Source organism: Galeopterus variegatus, unplaced genomic scaffold (genome assembly GCF_000696425.1).
Source record: "Galeopterus variegatus unplaced genomic scaffold, G_variegatus-3.0.2 Scaffold85, whole genome shotgun sequence".
Classification (NCBI taxonomy): Eukaryota; Metazoa; Chordata; class Mammalia; order Dermoptera; family Cynocephalidae; genus Galeopterus; species Galeopterus variegatus.
The window spans coordinates 945,806-955,266 of record NW_007726196.1 but is presented as its reverse complement, the minus strand read 5'-3'; positions in this window follow the sequence as shown (position 1 = coordinate 955,266).

Genomic DNA, 9,461 nt, shown 5'->3' with positions numbered 1-9,461 from the left:
TTGTTGAATCCAAGGGACTCCATAGAAGTATGAAGCAATAATATAAAAAATACTGGTTCAGGAGTAAGATAATATGAATTTTAATGTTGGATCTTTATTACCCACATGACTTTGGTCAAGTCAAATAATCTCTCTAGGCTTGGATTCTTCATCTCTAAGACAGAGAAACATACACTTGCCTTGTACAAGGGTAAAAGTTTGTGGAAAAATAGAATTGAAAGATATTACGAATCTTTCCATGAACTTTTTGAAGTAACTTCCTATGAAGCTGCTAATTGCTTTCCCAGAAGCCAGGCTCCCTCCTTTCGGCAATATTCCTATAAAAAGTGTTAAGGTACTGTACAAATATAGTCTATTCACCAAGGCAACAGTAATAACAACTGTAGAAGGGAATAGAGTTATGCTTAGTCTATTAGTTTATTCATTCAAACCATGCTTTTTCTAAATAAGGATGGAAGCAGCATATGACAGTAGACTGGCAACTAATACAGTGGTGATAAACCAGAAAGGTCCATGCATCTCCAGCCTTTACAATAGCATGACCTGACTCAACATTTCATAGAGCCACATATCCAACTGGAAGCCCCTGGTGAAATCTTCAACTCTCAGGTAAAAATGTGGGGGTTGGCCTTACCTCCCAGGACTAGTGGGATAGCTACCCAGGAAGAGAAAGGGCAAGTTTAAAGAACTGGGGTATATCTGTAGTTTTTAAGCTCCACCTTTAGACAGTCTACTCCCTGAAATGGCAATGGCCAAAGCTGCAGTGTTTCTCTCCCTGTTGGCAAATACAGCGTGTATTTAAGCTGAAGGAATCAGTTTCAGCATAAGTAAGAAAGAGATTTGCTGGACAACATTCCTGAACTTGTCATCTGCAGAGCTTGCATGTCCCTCAAGTTGTTAACAGATATTCTGAGGAATTAAAAAGTGAGGGGGCTGTTTCATTAAAAAGTTTAAGAAAGTCTTCATATTATATGCTGTTCCTGGGACATCAAAAAAACATTTTATATTTAAGAAATTTTGCAGCCTAGATGTGCAAACAGTTCTAAGGTCGAGTTTCTGCATTTTAAAATTTTGGATCCTTAATTTCTTGAGAAAAAAGTCATTAACTTTTAGAAGGATACAGTTTGGGAAATCTGCATGAAGATATTTGTGGACATGGGTGGCTTGGCTCACAGCAGGCCACGCACCTGAATTTTCTCTTGTCTGCTGCCCTCCTCTGATAGACAGAGGGAAGAGCAGGTTTCCTGCCGCAGTGCACAGAGGGGAGACTGCAAGTCACTGCAGGTCTGATGGGAAAAGAGAGAGGGAGACACTTGAACCCTGGGAGTTGCTGTTGTCAACTGCTCTGTGCACTTTTGGGGCCCCTGTTAGCTGCTTGTTCATGCTGTGTCTATGCTCTCCCAGGTGCCTTTGGGCCCTGAAGTAAAGGGAATATAGGAGTGAAGGAAATGTAGGAATTCATTCAGAAACTCATCCACTCATCCATCCAAATATTTATTGTGTACCATGTCCCTGGTGTAATACAAGGTGGTAGGTAGGGATTGAATGATGGAGGAGGCACTCCCGTGCAAGAACCAGAGACTTTTCCAGGCTAGCTGACTACATTCATTGCACCTGTGCCTGACTCCTCTGACTCTACTTTCCTTCCTTTCTACATATGAATTTCAAAGACCGAAGTCTTTGATCTGGATTTCTTTCTTCTTATCACGTCACATCCAACAACCAACTTTTCACAGCTTTCCAGATCTCAAATTCCATTTGGTAAAGACATTTTGCTTTTTAATTATAAATGGCCTCCTTAGGTTCATATAATTTTCACCATCTCCAGAATTCTTATTTCATTCTGTCTTGTACTGAAATTTGAGGCAGAATCTGGGTCACAACATATATCACTTGAAGCTACACTGGGCATAGACATGTATTTGCTCCAGGAAGACATTTTAATGGAATTCTTAAGCTCAAAAGATGTCATCATCCTTCAATGGTTCACAAGAAATAGAACATTCTAGAATTTCTACAGAAAAAAAAAAAAAGGAAGATTCATGAGGTAGTTTCTAGACTCTCCCTCCTTTGGCTGCCTCTAACTTCACAGCAACTTATAAGTGGCAATGAAGCACCTCTGGAAAATTCCAGTCTTGCCCCATTGCAGAGCACCATGAAGTGGTTCAGACAGGCTGAGACACTTTGTGACTTTAATCGTCATTATTATGTGGTATTTAATGATGAGTAAAAGTAAAGTGGTAGAAGGAAGAAAGAAATCTTCCATTACTCACACGGAAATGAATGTATTCTCACAATGTGCTCTCAAAATAAAAGCTCTGCTTTGCAGGGGAGCCTTCTAAACTCTTCACCATTGGAGCTCCTATATATAATTCATTGGCTGGATGAAAACAGGTTTTTTAATTGCTCTCTGAACTTTGGCAAGACAAGTGTAAGCAGCATCTTATATCTGCCTTCTGAAAATGGTTGAAGAACTTGGACCCATCTATAATGAGGGTAGGTCAGCAGTGACATTGACCTCCCCCAGACCCTCTCCCCAGCATTCTATCACCAAACTCACCAGCAACCAGAGTTTGTTGTCCTCTCAAAACTTCACCTGCATCACAATTCATCTTAACCCTTCTATAACCCACATAATCTACTCTAGCATCCTTAATGGATAGTAATTTGATCTCATGCAAACTGTACTTTCCTCTTCTCAAAATGATCCTTCTGCTGCTTAATTAAACATTTGAATGAAAGAAAAGAAAACTCGAGTTCAAAGATCTGTACATATAAGAAAACTAATAAAAAGGAATTAAGCAAACATGTTTATTCCAAGAGTGAGCATCTTTCAGAAAAAGAGCAACATCCAGATGCCTTTACGGGTTAGTTTCCAGAAGACTATTTCTGGGAAGAGGGGATTTGCATTTTTCTAACGTGTTCTACCCACAGCCTAACTCTTCTAGAGCTCAGGGAAGATTTTTTTCTGATGCACACTCATGACTGAATAAGCGAACTGATCCCTGATCATTTCCTCTCTCCAGCTTTATAAGGCCATCACTAAGAATCACAACATGTAAGGACTGAAAGCGGCCTCAGAGACTGTCTAGTTCAGTGTCTCCTTTTGACAGGTAGAGAAACTGAGGCTTTACATGATTAGTGATTAGCCTAATCACATAGTGACCTACTCAGAAGCTGTGTTTATAAAGGAAACCATTAGTTATTAGGTAGTAGAATTATTAGCTTTATGTTATCTTTCATTTTTAAAAGTATCAGAAAACATTAGTTAAGTCCAAATCCCTTGTACTGTTGAACCTGATGTGTGCTGCTGCGGCCCCAGCCCTAAAGATGTAATCTTCACCCTCACAAAGGCCTGATGAAGAAAGAAGCTTGTCTAAGGTCGAGGGCAAGTGAGGAACAGGACAAAGATAAATATCAAGCACTAGTAAATGCAATTTCCTCTTTCCTTGTTCTTACAGGTGCTTTCTATTTTCTTCTCTACATGACAAACATTGAAACACTATGGTGAGCAATTAAAAGTGTATAGCATGTCCAAATTCCTCCTGGTCAGGGAATCAGATGATGAGTAAATTTGTAATGATCATTATGAGAGAAATCTTGTTTTAATCATTGTCCTAATATACATATGCACTTCCCTTCCTTAGTTACATAAGGTAGGAACCAGGACACATATTTTCTGGGTTATTCTGGATAATGGATGTACTGTGTTGTCATACACTAATGTCCAGAAAAGTAACCGATGTGTGAAATATGAGGCCAACTTTGCTCCGAACTCAATTGCTGATGGTCTTCAAACAGTTTTGCTTGTGTACACTATAAAAGAATTTGAAAAGCTCTTGAAAAACTCTGAACCTCCTCACACATTTTAAAGCTGGCATCTAAATGTTTTACCATAAGTTTAAATAGTTGCAAAGTCTGTATTTTCCAAGGAACTGTATAATGTATATATTCTTTAAATATATTCATTAAAACAGGAATTATAGATTCGATCTGTGTATAACATCTGTCACATATCCTAATAGGCTTCAGTGTCAATCAAACAGATAGATAATACTCATTTTCCATGAGGAAGTATTTAAGCTCATTTTTAAGTTCAAACACATTAATGTGTATCTTCTTGGACAGTCTTCTCAGTTCTGAATTCTTGTTTTAAAGTAGGTAGACAATAGATAGAAGGAAGAAAAGAGATTTGCCATGAGTTGAAACTTGAGAACTGAAGTTTGCAGGAGGAGCAGGCAAGCCTCACCTATCTCATATTGAAAAATTGTGAAAAAGCACAAATTCAGGGAAAGACATGGAGGAAACTTATATGTGTATGAATTAGCAAAGGCAAAACTATGGAGACAGTAAAAAGATCAATGGTTTCCAGTGGTTAGGGGGATGAGAAAAACGATAGGACCACAGAGGATTTTGAGGGCAGTGAAACTACTCTGTATGGTACTATAACGGCGGATACATGTCTTTATACATTTGTCCAAACCCATAAAATGTACACCACCAAGAGTGAACCCTCATGTAAGCTATGGACGTGGGGTAATAATGATGTATCGATATTGGTTCATCAATTGTAACAAATATACCATTCTGTCCTGGGTGTTGATAGTGAGAGAGAGTGGGAGGAGCATATGGGAAATCTTTGTACTTCCAGCTCGATTTTGCTGTGAACCTAAAACTGTTCTAAAAAATAAAGTCCATAACAAAAACAAAAAAAAGAAAAAAGCAGCTCGGCTAGATCTGATCAGACTCAATCTGCAATGGTCTATCCATGTCTCACAGGTGGTGTGGTATCAGATTAAATCGCTCTGGCCTGGGGAACCTGCCAATGCTAGTCTATTGCGTGTGGATACCGTTGTCTTGCTGGTGCCAAAAGCCAGCCCCTCTGGATTAGAGATGCAGCTCCGTGAAGCAAGTGGAAATTTCCACAATCATTCAGAGAAGGGGAAGATCTAGAAACCACAAAGGAAGACTTCACGGTCAGGGATGAGAGGGGGGCGGGAAGGAAGGGAATCATTCTTTCTTATGGACTTTGGGGAAGAAGGGCTCAGGAATCAGCAGCAAAGTTGAGCCCAGGGAACTGCTGTTGGGGTCCAGCAGTGAGAGCAGCTGGCTCCTGGATGCAGAGGCAGGCGGGCGCACAGCACAGAAGCTAACACGAGGCCAGCCCGGGGTCCCCGAGCTCTGTCTCTGCTGTCTGCAGATTTGGCAAAAGGCGGCAGCCGTCTCAGCTAAATTGTGAGGAGTTAAAGCAGTGGTGTGTGGGCAGCTGGTTTCAGCTTACTGGTGGGGAGTTAAAGCAGTGCTGTGTGCACCCGCTCAGGACAGAGGCTGCAGCAGCTGTCCGGGGGCCCGAGGCAGTCTGTCGCTCTTCCTCTGTAGCTTTCCCCTGCTGGCCCGCCCGCCAGCGTCATGGAGGCCTGACAGACTGCAGCTCGTCACCCTCTCTTTTCCTGCACCCCGTGTTCTCAACCTCTCCACTCCCCCCAGGGAGCCTAGGAAGGAACTCAAGGCTGCTAAAGGAAGACAGAGAACCAAAAAGCACCTACATAATTAAAGAGGCCCTGCCTAAGGAAGGAAGCGCTAACTCTGCTCCTCCCCTGGTGAAGAAAATGTTGGGACCCATGATAGCTCTTTTAAGTGGCTGAAATAATATTTTGGTGCATATTTCTGATTTCAAGCCCTTTATGAGTGGGTGGCAACACCAGATATGTGAGGTTCAAATATATCTGAAGATAAAATTTGAATCTTAAGACTCATTCAAGAACATGCTTTTTCTTCATCAATTTTACAAATATTGGGAACTGGCCACTTAGATCAGTTGGTTAGAACACAGCCTTGTAACACTAAGTTCATGGGTTCAGATCCCCCACCAGCCAGCCACCAAAAATAAAATACCTTATGAATACTGTATGAATTCCATTTATGGAGGTACTGAGTATGTCCCTTATTCTTTGCCCGTCCCCACCTGGGCTCACAGGGGTAACAGAGCTTGGCGTGCCTTGTTTCAGGGCTGCTGACCAGCAGCCTGGAAGTAGCAGTGACCTGGCACTGAGAAAACAAGGCTCCTCCCAGCTTCTGTTTTGCTAGAGTTGAGACCAATGAAGGAGGATTGTTCTGGATTGTCCAACAGACAAAGAGAAGGGAGGCCAGTGCCTGGGTTTTATATCAATGACCTAGGGCTACCGTAACAAAGTACCACAAACTGGATGGCTTAAAACAACAGAAATTATTCTCTCACAGTCTGGAGAATGAAAGTCTGAAATCGAGATGTCAGCAGGACCCCGCTTTCTCTGAGAACTCTAGGGGCCAACTTCCTTGCCTCTTCCAGCTTCTGGTTGTTGCTGGCAAGCCCGGGCATTCCTTGGCTTTAGACATACCACTTCAGTCTCCACCTTTGTTGTCACTTGGCTTTTTTCCTATATGTCTATGTCCTTTCTCCTCTTTTTATAAAGATGCCAGTCGTATTGGAGTGTAAGGCCCATCTTACTCCAGTATGACTGACCTCATCTTAACTAATTACATCTGCAAAAACCCTATTTCCAAATAAGGTTACATTTTGAGGTCCCAGGAAGTACACAAATTTTGGGGGAATACAATTTAATCTGGTGTAGAGCTGAAGAGTCAGATGCAACCCCTTGACAAGTAGGGCTTTGAGAATCGGGGGAGGAGACAAAGTGTTTTGTGGTGCCAACACTGGCGAGGACGCCACTGTCTCTCCTATGGGGCCCCAGTGAGGTGTCAGTGCCTGGGTCACAGTGGCTCTCTGGTGCACTTTGAGGTTCCTGGTCACAAAGCACCATGACTATCACCCTGGCAAAGATCCCTGGGCCCAAGTGTGGCACTGAAGCACAAATCCACACCATCAAGGGTTCAGGGGGTTTGTGAAGTAGACCACGGACCAGAGGGGAGTTTTCAACATTGTGAACTGTGTGAAACCTCCAAGTCATTCATCAAAACTGAGAGAGACAGTGCCCCCAGATAATTTATATAGTTGATTTGTAGGAATTCAAGAAATGTGACATTTCTTACACACCATGATGTGGAAGAGAATTCACAACTACAAATAAGGAACAATTCCAGAATGTAATTGAATTCTTGTGCAAACCATGGCAGATTACATCCCATAAAATTGGATGCCATTGATTTTTTAAACAAGGCTGTGATTCTCTAGGAGAATTGATTGACAGGGCTGATTGAGAACTTTTTTTTTTTTTTTTTTGGCTTCTCATGAGTTAATAAATAAATAAATAAACAAATTTTATTTTATTAATATACAATGTAGTTGTTTTTTGGGTCCCTTTACCAATTCCTGCCTTCCCTCTCCCTCTCCCCCCTCCTACTCATCAGCATCATGTCTGTTCACTTGTCTAAATAAGTTCAAGGAATCGGAATTGTGTCTTCTTCCCCACACCCCCCTGTTTGTTTGTGTATTTATTTATTTATTTTTAGCTCCCACGAATAAGTGAGAACATGTGGTATTTCTCTTTCTGTGCCTGACTTATTCCACTTAATATAATTTTTTCTAAGTCCATCCATGTTGCTGAGAATGGTAGTATTTCATTCTTTTTTATAGCAGAGTAGAATTCCAATGTATAGATATACCACATTTTCCATATCCACTCATCTGATGATGGACATTTGGGCTGGTTCCATCTCTTGGCTATTGTAAATAGTGCTGCAATAAACATTGGAGAACAGGTATACTTTTGACTTGATGATTTCCATTCCTCTGGGTATATTCCCAGCAGTAGAATAGCTGGGTCATGTGGTAGATCTATTTGCAATTGTTCAAGGATCCTCCAGACTGTTTTTCATAGAGGCTGCACCATTTTGCAGTCCCACCAACAGTGTAGGAGGGTTCTTTTCTCTCTGCAACCTCGCCAGCATTTATCATTCTCAGTCTTTTGGATATTAGCCATCCTAACTGGAGTGAGATGGTATCTCAGTGTGGTTTTCATTTGCATTTCCCAAATGCTGAGTGATGTTGAGCATTTTTTATGTGTCTTTTGGCCATTCATATATCTTCCTTTGAGAAATGCCTATTCAGCTCCTTTGCCCATTTTTAAAATTGGGTTACTTGGGGTTTTTTTTGCTGTAAAGTTGTTTGAGTTCTTTGTATATTCTGAATATTAATCCTTTGTCAGATGTATATTTTGCAAATATTCTCTCCCACTCTGTTGGTTGTCTTTTCACTATGTTAATTGTTTCCTTTGCTGTGCAGAAGTTTTTTAGCTTGATATAATCCCATTTGTTTATTTTTTCTTTGGTTGCCTGTGCTTTTGGGGTCATATTCATGAAGTCTGTACTGACTTCTATTTCCTGGAGTGTTTCCCCTATGTTTTCTTTAAGGAGTTTTGTTGTTTCAGGATGTATATTTAATTCTTTAATCCATTTGAAGTTGATTTTGGTATATGGTGATGGGTATAGGTCTAGTTTCATTCTCCTATATACAAATATCCAGTTTGCCCAGCACTGTTTGGTAAAGAGGCTGTCTCTTCCACAGTGTGTGTACTTGCTGCCTTTGTCAAAGATCTGATGGTTGTAGGTGTATGGGTCAATTTCTGGGTTCTCTATTCCATTCCATTGATCCCTGTGTCTGTTTTTATGTCAGTGCCATGCTGTTTTGGTTACTGTAGCTTTGTAATATAGTTTAAAGTAAGTTAGTGTTATGCCTCCAGCTATATATATATATATACATATATATATATATATATGTGTGTGTGTATATATATATATATATATATACACACACTCAGAATTGCTTTGGCTATTTGTGGTATTTTGTTATTCCATATAAATGTTAGGATAGATTTTTCCATTTCTGAGAAAAATGTCATTGGAATTTTGATGGAGATTGCATTGAATCTGTAGATCACTTTGGGTAATATGGACATTTTCACAATGTTAATTCTTCCAATCCAAGGGTATGGGGTATCTTTCTATCTTTTTGTGTCCTCTTTAATTTCTCTCGACAGTGGTTTGTAGTTCCCATTTTAGAGATTTTTTACATCCTTGGTTAACTTTATTCCTGGGTATCTTATTTTTTTGGTGGCTATTGTAAATGCACTAGCTTTCTTAGTTTCTTTTTCTGCATGTTCACCGTTGGAGTATAGAAATGCTACTGATTTTTGTATGTTGATTTTGTATCCTGTAACTTTGCTGAAATCATTTATCAACTCTTAAGAGTTTTTTTATAGAGGGTTTAGGCTGTTTGATATATAGTATCATGTCATCTGCAAACAGGGACAGTTTGACTTCATCTTTTCCAATCTGGATGCCCTTTATTTCCTTCTCTTCTCTGATTGCTCTCTCTAGTACTTCAAACACTATGTTGAATAGGAGTGGTGGCAGTGGGCATCCATATCTATTTCCTGTTCTAGATTATATTGGCCATGGGCTTATCATATATGGCTTTAATTGTGTTGAGATACTTTCCATCTATACCTAACTTGTAGAGAGTC